Below are 13,233 nucleotides of genomic sequence, written 5' to 3' on the forward strand. Positions count from 1 at the left end.
ATTTTAAAAATATCGATTTTTTGATTTTCAAGAAATTTTTACTTTAAAGCGTGATAACATTTTTGAATACTCCAAATTTTTTTTCTAATAAATAATATGTCTTTGTTAATTTCTAAAAAAAATTTTCATAAAAAAAGTTTACATTATTCTTTTATCAAGATTGATTTAACAGAGAAAATCACTAAATTAAAACAGGTTATGTTTTCTTACAATAAAAGTTAAATAGAATTAATTCTTCAAAGTAGCGTTCCAATAAAACATGCTATTAAATTGTTACGTTATTTTTTGTGATTGGTTCATTAATAAATTATTTTTATTTCTTCACAAACACAATTCTTGTAAAAAATAATAAAAAAATTAAATCTGTTATATCAAAAAACTAGATCGTTTTATAAAATACAAATTATTGCGCTTAATAAAATATAAATACAGTTTATTTGTAACGTGATCCTAAGAATAAAAAGGTTATTTTCCTTTTTAATTCTCTACTAAAATGAATTAATGAGTTAGTTTTATTCATCATGGCTAGTCGAGAAGGAGGGAAAAAATATCGAATTTCACTGTTTAGGTTAATGTAATTTCGTTCTCCCACCACATTTACGCGTAATCCACCGCCAATTTCACTTGCAATCGCCTAGTTTATAATCTACGGTATGTTTTGTCAATTCGCATTCGGGAACTACTGCTATAATGCCCTCATATAGTTGGGGAAAAAGAATTTTTGTTTAGACTAGTTTATCAATGAATGAAATACACATTCTGTTCGCTAAAATTCAAATAATGGAAGACAAAAATGTTTTGACGTGTTTTGTTTTGAATAGATGCATAATGGCTACAATTCATGAAATTTTAGCGTTCTTAAAATGATTTGCCAAGTACAAGTACATAAGGTAAGCAAGAGATAGTTTTATTTCAAAATTGGTGGTGATCATTATTTACTCGCATTAAGCTGTTGTTGGTTAATAAAGGTTTAAGTAATTTAGTTAGAAAAAGCAATCTATAAAAAAAAGAATAGTAAATGTCCGGTAAGTACGGTGTTTTTTTAATTTTAATGCACTGCAAGTTGTTAAAAAATATGACTTTACCAATTAGGTGTTTTGCTTTAATTTAAACACTGAGTTTAATTTAATGTTTACAGAACTTCTCTAGAACTATTTGTTGTTCACCGGGCACATCTAATGTTCTTAATATGAAATTTAAATTTTGCACAAACTTATGGAATTTTTTCTGATTTCTATAAAGTTATTGACTAAGTTTTATTGTATTTTTGAGGAATAACTAAAAAGATATTTGTCACTTTGACATTAACAACACTAACACTTACTAAAATAAATAGCTTTGACAAAGAGAAAATTTATCAAAGATTTTTTTTATACAAAACTCTTAGAATCATTAGAAAGTTTTCACGAGGTTAATACAATTTTACGACCCAACTTACAGGCAGTTTCTCCATTTGTTACTTTATGAAATAGATGCATTAATCGGTTTTGTGAAATGGTTTTCTTTTAAACAGTCGAAGCTCAGGTTTTCTAAAGTGAGCATTTAAAGAAATGTTGCCACACAAGCCATTTATTTTAAGAGTTACATTAAATTTAATGACACGTGAAATTGGAAGTATTTTTTTTACACTAACTGCATTTTCAATTGGCTTTTCACTTAATTTTTTCTAGAGAAATATTGCTGAAAAAAATCCATTTTAACGAGCATATGCTTTGAAAATAAAAAAAAAGTCTCAGTCAAATATTTAAGTTCTGATTTAACAGTTAGACAATATTTATTTGAAATGTTTTTCATTCTTTTATTTATTTGTTGTTAAGAAACCATCTGGTGGTTTTTTCAATAAATACATTCCTTTGTGTTTTTCACTCCCACCTAGGATTAGGACTCCCATTGAAGAATGTTTTGGAGAGAAATAAACGAACAAGCGAATTTTTAATAATTTTTTATTTCATTCGTGTCCGGTGTATTAAAAATAGTGTGAAAATAGTTGGTAGCATATATGACATTTAAAGATGTTTTTTTTTTTTTAAACTTGCAGAATTTTTATCACATTAGAATAGAATAATTTATTATCAGTAACGGTATTATGGTTAAAATGTTATTTTATGAAGGATTATATTTTGGTACAATTAAAGTTTCAAAACAAATCTTTAGTCCTTCAGTTTTAACTATAATATAAAAATTACAAACGCATGGTATTAATTCAAAATCTTTAAAGGTATCTGAAATACTCGAGCGAGACAATGATAGTGTCAGAGCAACGCACCTAAAATCATTATCAGACCAGTGATATATATATATATATATATATATATATATATATATATATATATATATATATATATATATATATATATATATATATATATATATATATATATATATATATATATATATATATATATATATATATATATATATATATATATATATGAAATAAGTTCATAAAACGGAAAGCTATTTTTAATAGTTTCTTAAAGGTTTATTGAAAAAAATTAAGAAAAGAGAATCTTATTCATAAAACACAATTCTCACACATTCCAATTAGCCTAAGAAAATACAGAAGGCTAGAATTGAGACTGAAAAATAGCAGGAAGGGTAAAAAGTACGGACAATTCTGTTTAAATTAGCCAGATGAATTGCAAAATACCGATAACATTTTGAAAAATATGTTTAAATAAACCCTATGACAATAACATTTGTTTTAAGAAAATATATATTTTTAAAGGATTTAAAGAAAACATTTAAACTTCATTTTCTTCGTTGTGAAAGTTCTACTTTTTCTGTCAAAAATGAAAAAAATTATAAAGAAATAATTAAATAAATAAATAAAAAATAGCAGAAACACCAATCTAAAAAAAAATGCAAAAGATGAAATAGAAAATAATTTATTAATTTCGATTAAAACACTACTCGATTAATTACTTCTTAAAAAATGAAATATGCGTATTATCAAAAATACTAAAACACAATCTACTCTCGTTAATGGCGTATCCTGAATTTCATATATTCTAGAGAAGAGAGAAATATTTCAAGAGATTCCTCTAACATGAAAGATTATTTTTCCCAGTGATTTCTTTTTCATCTTCCAAACATGCTTAAAAGCTGAGTAAATTGAGAAGAGTAATAAGTTAATTAAAAATATGCTAGTGCACTGAACTTTCTGATAAATTATGTTTTTCTTTTCTCTTTGTGATATATATATATATATATATATACTACAGAGAGATAGAGCAGAAATATTCTCGAGCAACACCCAATCATAATATAACTTAAAATTTTAAATAAAAGAAACTTTCTAAACTCTATATACACTACTTTATGTATGAACTCTTATGTACTGTGATCTTACACTACATTAAAAAAGAGATGTCTTTTCAACTATGTTGGCTTCAGATTTATTGCTGATTTTATTGTATTCAATTTTTATTAATTTTATTGATATCGCTAACACTAAATATTCAAATGAATTAACTTTGGTAAAAACTAATCAGTCTAATTTATCTCATCAGACTTTCTTGATTTATTTATTAAATTAAACTCTGCTAAAACTCAAACTGACGTTTTAATAAAAATTAAAAAAAGCTCATATTCAGTCAGGAAAATTAAATTTTTGGCATTCTAATGTGTCTCTTGGTATCTATAGAAACTTATTCTTATCTTTAATTTATCGCATTAAAATTTAATCTGAATAGTGAAGAGTTGATTGCGAATAAATGCAAATCCTTACGCAAATGTCTCACGAGTAATGTTATCCGAATTAGATTTATGGACAGATACTTGATTTCCAGTTTCCATTTTTTATTTTCAGTTTCTATTTATATTTCGAATCTTGCTGTTGACGATGGATCTAGCTCAATTATTTTCTGTTTGTTGGACTTCTGGTCAGGTATTTTGCTGTAAATTACATTTTCTTAAATTACGTTACAATTTCATTAAATATATAGTATATTCAGAGCTGTACGACTTCAAGTCAAGTAATTGTCTGATAACGCTGAAATGGCTTATCCTTAAAGGACATATCTAGTATGTTACCAAAATCAACAATGGTTTTCGTGATTGAGGAGTGGAAGGTGAGATGTGATTGTCGGAATGTGCTTCGATCCAACAGACACATAAAACTAACAGAAAGAGAACAACGAGTGCTGTCCAAAGAAATTCGGGAAATTCACACCAAACCGATGGGCAGCATACCCCAAAAGCTCCAACAAGCATTCGGCACGTTTGTTTTGATGCATACCATCCGCAAAAAAACATATTTGCTTGCTCTCCAAGGTTATGCTGCAGCCCATAAGCCTTTGATTACTAACTCTAACCGTACTACTCAGTATACGTGCTGTAAGGCACGTTAAAATTGTACCGTAGATAAGTAAAAACTGGATCCCTAGAATGATGAATCAATACTCAATCTATATGAATCAGCTGACAGTATCTGAGTTTGGCGCAAGCTTGGAGAACGCCTTTACCTGATTTGCCAGAATGCATTGTACATACAGTAAAGTTTGGTGAGTGTGGGGATGTATCTCGTAGTATGAACTGGGAACCGTAGTCCTAACTCGATTCTCCTATTCCACTATTCTAGACAACAATCTGCTTTCTACGCTGTTGCAATTTTACGGGTTGGATCATTGTTAATTCCAGGATGACAACGCTACTTGTCTTGTTGCAAGGTACACCATAGATTGGTTTGATGACAATGGCATGAACCACATGGACTGGCCTGCCCTGCCCATAAACCAGATCTGAACCCAATAGAAAACCTTGATGACTTTGATCGCTGAATTAAGGGGTGCAACAAATATCCGAAATCGGTGAAAAAGCTTCAATGTCTTATCGAAACTGAGTGGAAGAGAATTCCACTGTCCATTATCCAAATATTTGTGAAAAGGACGCCCCGGTGGATAATTATCTCATGTGGAGGCTCTACCAACTATTATTTGTACTACCAACTATGTAGAGGCTCCACTAACTTTTTTATCACAGATGTCCAATAACTTATTGGTAGATAGTGCATAAGAGGGAAAAAGTAGTATTTTATCAGAAAATTAATTAAATGTGACTTAACTCATTACATAACATGCAGCAAAAGGCTTTCTTATGTTGCATATGGACAAGAAGGATTTGATTTATCTTTGTTTAGAATAGCAGCAACATGTCGTTACAGGTAATAACAGTACATTTAGGTGAAATATATTTCAACTATCTAAAATTCTTTGAAATACATTTAAAATGGTAAAAGAGCTCAGCACCTCGAAAATTTTTCGCACGCCGCATAATTATTATTTTCTTTTATTCCGATTCTCATAGGCATGTAACATATAAATCACATATTTCTAAATTCAATATTTTTCAGATTTTTTTTAAAATTGGGTGTTCTCTTACCTGTTTAGTATAATGACTTCTTGCGGCAGTTTTTTTAAATGGATTTCTGCATTGTTTAAAAATCTAGATCTTTAGCGATCGAAATACAAATTTTAAACAGTGCATTTGAAATCACTTCTCGACGCTCCATCGCGAATTGCCGTTGTTTTTGTTTTGTTGATCGCTTTGTTTGCAGTTATTAATAAGGGATTTTCTGATGGTTTTCAAAATCTTGATGTTTCAATGTGACCTTCATATCACAAATTTCAAACTACGCATTTGAATAATTACTTTTTGACGTAGGTTTGGTGAAGGTTCAGCCACAAATCCACGCGTTTCTGTCTATTGATATTTCGGCAGTAATTACTACGGATTTTCATATACTTTTTAAAATCTTACGTAGAACAAATTTTAAATCACCGATCCGAATAATCATGTTTTGACGCTTTTGATTAGCGACTATTTTATCGTAAACACACTAGTTTTTGTCGATTGTATTGTTCCACCAATTTAACTAATTATTTCCGCATAGCATAGTATTTAAAAACTCGGTTTTTAATGCGATATTAATTTGTCCGATGCTTGTTTGAAATTAAAACCATCCATTTGATTTATCATATTTTTACGCACCCGATTTGCAACGAGTTAACCCTAAATCCGTGTAGTTTTCTAGATCTTAATTTTTTTATTAATTCGGTTTGGAGAATTCTAATTCACTCTTTTGATGTATTATTTTTCACACACTCGATTAGCAACGATTTAAACGGAATTTCGAATTGTACATTTGAAAAAGATATTTTACAATGCGCTCTAGTTGCGACGATTCCATTACAAATCCGAGAAAAAAAATTTTGAAACCCAGTGTGCGATTTTTCGGTGATAGTTATTCGTTTCAAGTGATCCACGAAGAAATATCTCCGTATATATGTAATAACAACAACGATAAAGATTTAATAGCAGCATAAATCAGAGAAAATTCACACAAAAATCGGAAGACGAGAAAAAATCACAAAAAGCGGAAATTAGCGGAAAAACATAATATTTTCTTCCATGATATTTACATGAAGCCACGCAACGTAAACTGACTAATATGTTGAGGTGGTGTGTAATCCTCTACCAGGATTGTAAGATTCAACCACTGCTTCAAACCTACAAGTGAGAATTCTAGAGCTACTATTCAAACAGCCCATATAGACTTAGTCCTGTTTAAGAGTTTGAATAAGGCCGGGATAGCTTAGTTGGAAGGATGTTTGGCCTATGTGCAAGAGGTCATGATTTCGAACCCTGGCGGCCGAAGACTCTCTGTGTTGTAAATGATGACTGGTGTTCTTTAAATTTGTCGGGTTACAAAGTCCTCCAAGTGCCTTTGACGTGTGTGACTGAAGTCGTATTCTTGTTCATAGATAGCGCCATTAAAAAAAATTTAAAAAAAAGCGCAACATTTGCCCTAAATTCACTTGGTTTCACTAAGCAGGATTGCTGGTATTTGCCAAGTAGCATTAGAAACAACAACAGAATTTGAATAAACACTTACCTGGAACAAATATGTGAGGGATTAACGTTTTTTTTTTTTTGAAAAAATTTGTCTACTATATTAAATCAAAATACCTTTATACAAGGTAAGTGATTGCTGTTAGATTAAGAAATAATGCGATATACGTTTTTTTCACTAATAATGTGATTTCCAAATAGTTTTATTTAAAACCTAAATTGCTAGAAAACAATTTTCTGAATCGATTGATTTTTATATGCTAGGCTTTTCATGATTAATATTTAACAATTAGACAATATCGTGATTAATATTTAACAATTAGATAAAACAATTTTCGGAATCGATTGATTTATACATGCAAGGCTTCTTGTGATTAATATCTATACGTTAAAATCACAATAGACCAAAATAATTTGAATTGAAATATTGAAATTTTTTTAAAATTTTATTTTTATTTCAATTTCAATTTAAACTACATTTTAAACTAATAATTAAAATTTAAAGTAAATTTTATAGTTTTCAAAGCACAATTTAACAGTTTCAGTCATTATTTCAAGAATTTTCCATTTTTGTCGGAAACAGTCGATTCCATGACGTTTTGGAGCCCAAAGACGTTTCACTAAAAACTTCTCAATCAATCATTATTATCTTAATAGAATGGTTAAGCTTAACAATTTAGCTGCACCGAAACTTTTGTGGAATTCCAATTATTACTAATGGATCTTTTCAAAAGAAACGTCAACCTTTTTACGACGCTTATAAATGATCTTTCAGAAAGCTTTCCGATTTTCCGTATTGAAAAGTGGTATTAGATTTGAAAACTGTTTCTTTAAATCCTCTCTTTGCTTTTGACGTATGTTTGAATATTTTCACTGAGGATTACGTTAATTATAGATTTCTTCACTGCTTTAAATCATTTCTATTGAAATGCCTATGTAATAAGGTTTGGAGAGTTTTATTTTATTCGAAAATTTTATTATTAATTGATTTTAACGTAATTTTCCCGAGAATTATTTACTCGTTATGCTGAATACCAATTAAAAGAATCATTAAGTTATAAAGTTTGGCGATAATTAAATTATAAATTTATGAAAAACATTATCATTGAGTCGTGCTTTTTAATTTTTGAAAAAAGGGCAGATTTCAAAAAGCATGAATTGTTAAGAGTTTTATTTTCTTATGTGGTTAATTGGACGCTATCAATACTCTGTACAAATTTTAACTTGTACTTAATTTGTACTTAATACAAATTTTAACATTGATGAAGCTAGAACCAAGGTAAGTTGCACAGTATGGCAATTTGATAATTTGAGGAATTGGGATTATATACTAGTTTGTTCAATGAAACTTTTATGGAATTCCAATTACTACTAATGAATCTTTTCAAAAGGAACTTCAACCTTTTTACAAAGCTGATAAATGATTTTCGAGAAAGCTGTCCGATTTTCTATATTCAAAAGTGGTATTAAATTAGAAAACTTTACTTTCTTTAAATACCGCGTTTCTCTTTGTTCTTGACGTATGTTTGAATATTTTATTTAATGGTAACGTTAATTATCGATTTCTTTACAGCTTTGAATAATTTTTTATTGAAATGCCTATTTTATAAGGCAAATGGTTTAGACAGTTTTTTTTGTATGAAAATTTACTGTTAGTTGATGCCAACAGAATTTTCTCTGAACATTTTTGCTCTTTATTTTGGATACCAATTAAAAGAAGCATTCAGTAATAAAGTCTTCGCGCTCTTTAAAAGTTTCTGGCTGAGAATAATTAAAAATTGAAAAGATTTAATGATAAGTTATTTTACTTTTGAAATCAATTATTAGATTTTCTTCTGAATTAATTGTTTTCAAAGAACAATTTAACTGTTTCTGTGATTATTTCAAGAATGTTTCATTTTTCTTAAAAACAATCGATTCCATGATGCTTTTGACCCAAAAAACTTCTCTAAAAACTTCTCAATCATCATTGTCTTACTAGCAGGACTCGAAAAACCGCCCGTCCTCGGAGATCAAAAATTCCCCGCGGACAACGAATTTCTCGAATGCCACGTCCGCGCGGATTGCCATTTTCCCGCTAATGTTCGTGATACATTTTCAATTTTTGTTATCTTACAAGAGTCGATTGAAGAAGTAAATAAAGAAAATTTTTCTCAAGAATGAGGGTCATTAAAATTTAAGATACATAACATCGTTAAACACCCGAAAACAAGATATTTATAAAGACCTAATGCAGCAAAATGACCCACAATACAGCAACATACTGCGCATGGTGGAATTGATGCTTTCTCTGTCTTGGAGTACTGCAGCGGTTGAAAGGGGCTTTTCAGCAATGAACTTATAAAAAAACACATTACGTACTGGTCTTAACAAGAAGAGTTAAACGCAATTATGAACATCTACCTAAATGGAAAACCCTTTTCAGATTTCTGTGCAGAAACCTCTGTAAATCATTGACTTGATTGTGGAACTGGCAAACGTCATATTTGATTCATTTAAAAAACGCTGTACCCTCGAATAAATTGACATTCCAGATAACTTGACCTTTGTCATTTAAATTATTTCATAAAAGAAATACAAGGTTACTATTAGTAACCTAGTATTTCTTTTATTACTGTATAATGTAATCCTAGTAACTACTAATTCATTGTGCAATTTATATAAATGTTTGTAATAAATAAGAGAAAATTCTATTTTTATTTATTTAGAAGCTACGGGTTAGTTTCAAAGGAGGACGGGTGAAATTTCGAAGTTTTTTCGAGCCCTGCTTACTAGCATTATAGTTATCTTACTTACAACTTAAAAATGTAATTACACCTAAACTAAACAGAAAATTGTGCTGTTTTTTTTCTTTTTTTATTTATTTTTGGAATAAGAAAAGTATTATACATTGATTAGCACCAAAAGCGCTGTTGGAGTCATTTCCATCGTTTTTTCGTTATTTCTTATGTTATTTTTAAGGACATGCATGAGCTTCCGAGCTCATTTTTTATTACTTTTTTAAAATCGTTTCTAAGTATACAATATCGAAATTCCATTCCTTTCTGCTAATTAATGAAATAAATAATTATGGAGAAACCTAAGACACCTAATAAGGGTCATTCTCACCTTCGTAGGAGAAACTTTCATTTTTTATGTCTTATTATGTCAGTTGTTTTATGTCTGTTTTATATTTTGCAGAACTTCTAACATTATGAAGACGAATTGTTAAGATATAAATTGGGGTCCACCATGTTAAAAAAATATCACGCGCAGCAGTTTTCTTTAAATTATATGGTATCTTAGATTAGATTACCGAAGTAGTTCGGTTGAGTTGCTATTTCGTTATTGCGTCTGAAAGAAACCATTTAGAGCACATCAAAAAATAAAAACGAACCACTCTGAATTACTTGTGATCTAATGATCGGATCTTCATGCCTTATGACTGTTAATGATTTGGTAACCTCTAATATGTTAATTAATTAGTGAAGACGATACTTTTAGTTATGAAATCCGGCGCCGAAACGTACCCTAGCAGCGAAATAACTTGGGAACTCATTGCGCCAATATTCATTAATCTTGGCCCAACAAGGTTTTAAAGGGCCAATATTGAACCGATATAGAAATGTTCAATTCACCCGATATTTTATAGCCACTATTCAGCGGATGTTTTCCCTATTTACCCAATATCGGCCCTATACGGATTTGTTAAGTTTACGACCCTATATTTTAAAACCATTATTCAGTCCAAATTGGTTCGAGATAGAAGTTTCAGACTCAACCGATGTTTTACTGCCGTTATTCAACCAACATAAGCCCAACATAAAATTGGCCGATTGTCCCGATATTTTGTAGACTTTACTCAACCAATATAGACCATAGATAAAATTGTACGATTCGACCCATATTTTAAAACCGTTACATAGTCAATGTGGTCCCTATATAGAATTGTCCAATTGTCCGATATTTTATTGCCCATATTCCGCCAACATCGGCCCTATGTAGATTTGTTAAATTCCCCAGATATTTTATAGCCGTTATTCAGTCTACGCCGGTTCGATATAGAAGTGACCGACTCCACCGAAGTTTTATAGCCGTTATTTAGCCAATATAAACCCTATTTAAAATTTTCTGATTGACCCGATATTTTATAGCCGTGACTCAACCAATATAGGTCATTTATAGAATTGTAAGATTCACCCATCCGATGTTTTAAGACGTTATTCATCCAATGTAGTCCCTGTTTAAAATTGGCCGATTAACCCGATATTTTATAGCCGCTAAAAAAATCTAAATGGTTGAAAAATAAACGCTTTTCTGTAAAATCATACTTACAAGGGAAACTAGGGAAGTGTGACTCGCCAATTTTGAAATAAACTAGTGGGATGTATGCCTTATGAGGAATAATTTTAGGGGGCAACATTCGTTTCGGCCCATAGAAGGTCCTGTGAGAAATAAAAAATAATTCAATATATAGAAAAATCGGTATTTTATTACTTCAATGCAGAATATTAGTAATTGTAATTGTCTCATAATGCAATTAATTTGTAATTAATAGGATAATTAATTAATTTGTAATTAATAAATTAATCAGAAAGTTAATTAATTACTAATTAATTGTTAATTAATTAATTGACTTACAATTACATACTCCAATTAATTTGGAAAGTGTTTTGAAAAAATTTTTTTGAAAATTAGATGTCAATTTTTTTTTTAAATTAACCTAACAGGTTTTTCTGAAAAACTACAGATATATAAAATTTTCGTAATCAATTTTGACAATAAATATGCATTATATAGTACGTGAAAGTACCACAAAATTAATTGGAGTATGAGACAATTACAATAACTAATAGTCTGCATTGAAGTAATAAAATACCGATTTTTCTATATATTGAATTATTTTTTTATCTCTCACAGGACCTTCTATGGGCCGAAACAAATGTTGCCCCCTAAAATTATTCCTCACAAGCCATACACCCCACTAGTTTATTTCAAAATTGGCGAGTCACACTTCCCTAGTTTCCCTTGTTAGTTGATTTCAAATCTCATGGGCGTATAGCCATCAATATAGCTCTAGTGCTACTTTTACAATAAAATGAAAACAGGCTGTCCAATTAATTTACTTTGAAAACCACGAGCTGCATAGCTCTTGGCAACTCTACTTTCTACTATCAGAACTTGTCATTTTGACCAAGGTAAATGTTTTATTTTAACAGTTGATCCAATTGTGGGCTTACGACAACCAATGTTCAACTCCGTAGACTTGTAATTTTGAACCTAATCCAGAAGACAAGGGAATTTCTGGATCAAGTATTGGCAGAAATTTGCATTCGTGGAGGACTTTTTGATAGAACTGACCCTCAATGCAGCTTTATCATTCTAATTTTTAACACTTGCAACATCAAATATAAATTTTGACAAGAAGCTTGCCGTTTTGACCAAAATGAAAATCAGATCTAGTGATGCCGTAGAGAGAGTGCTTAATCATATTGCGCATGATATCGTCTAAGCCCACTCTAAAATGCAGCCGATAGCTCAAATGCAGCTTTAGTAATCTATTGTTAAACATTCTGCACTATCAGAAATAAGAATACATTTTTAAGGCCCCTTACATCGCTTAGTTTTCTTTGCCAAATCACACGGTATTACCTCCAAAAGCCGTATAATGGGTAAAAGCAATTTTGCCTTCTTAAAATATGTGTGTTTAATTGTTCTATTAATTAATTAATTTTCAAGATATTTGGATCAGCTGACAGTTTCAAGACGCAGTGGTTTTCTTAATTCATAATAAGTAATCCGAAACAAAAATTTTCTTTCAATCCACTGTTTTTCAATTTCACTTTTATCAAAATTTTACATTAACTATCAGAAGTTTAATAGAAAAATAAAGAAAAAATATTTTTTTTTTCAAAATGTGAATGTTTATATTGTACTTACACTATTGTGAGTGAATTAAACAGAAATGTCTTATGAGCAAAAAAGAAAAATCTGTTATAGGTAGATTTGTTTGTATTATAAATCACTTATTAAGGAACTAGATCTAGAAATGGGTATAAATATTTCAAATCTTTCCAGGATCAATAGATGTAATTACAAAACTAGTCCTTAATTACAAGTCTATAATCTAATATATATAATTCTTTTACGTGGCTCCCGAATTTTGGCTGTATTTCTTTTCTGCCGGTGGCAGCGTTTGCTTTGTTTTGTTTATGTTACTATTTCTCTTACACGGCGACAAAAAAAAGCCTCATTACAACTCCCCGAATGGCAACGCTGGAAAATCGACCAATGATTACCGCTAAAAATGTCACATGCCAAATCTAGCTGTGGTGGCTAAACATATAGCTCTTTTAAAAACGGAAACTGAAATAACCAGAGAGCATCAGCTGCGGCAATCTC

Source organism: Parasteatoda tepidariorum, chromosome 7 (assembly GCF_982258835.1).
Source record: "Parasteatoda tepidariorum strain Cologne lab strain chromosome 7, Ptep-v5.0, whole genome shotgun sequence".
Taxonomy (NCBI): Eukaryota; Metazoa; Arthropoda; class Arachnida; order Araneae; family Theridiidae; genus Parasteatoda; species Parasteatoda tepidariorum.